The sequence below is a fragment of the Kryptolebias marmoratus genome, linkage group LG22, assembly GCF_001649575.2.
Source record: "Kryptolebias marmoratus isolate JLee-2015 linkage group LG22, ASM164957v2, whole genome shotgun sequence".
NCBI lineage: Eukaryota > Metazoa > Chordata > Actinopteri > Cyprinodontiformes > Rivulidae > Kryptolebias > Kryptolebias marmoratus.
This window is the reverse complement of record NC_051451.1, coordinates 19034304-19034808: the sequence shown is the minus strand read 5'-3', so window position 1 is coordinate 19034808 and position 505 is coordinate 19034304.

The window sequence follows — 505 nt, the reverse complement described above, 5'->3', positions numbered from 1 at the left end:
GGGGGGGAGGGGGGGGCAAATCCTGACAATAACCGCTCACGAGATTGCGCGTAATATCGCGATAACTTGCGTGATCACTCAGCTCTCGGTATGACTTAGATAGGAATCTCAGCCACTACCACTCGAAATTTTAGCTCATTGTCTGTAAAAGTGTCCCAGTTGTTGTTTTTTTTTCCGTGGCGGCCATATTTAATTGTGTTAATCAGCTGTAATGATTTGTTTCTGACGGTTTCGATAAAAACTGACCTCTGGATCAGGAGATATTTTGCTGACAGACCGACAAAGGAACGCGCACACACTGAGTCACAGGCATTTTCATTATCGCCCACCTTTTAGCAGCGAAGACATAAAAATGTTTATATATGAGCACAAAGAGCCAGATGTAGGAGCCATTTCTTTTTTCTACATGTAATTTTTTCTTTTCCCATTCAGGTGTCCTGCTGGTGATTTAGTTTGCACACATTGTAAAATATTCACAGAAAATAAATCAAACTAAACCAATAAA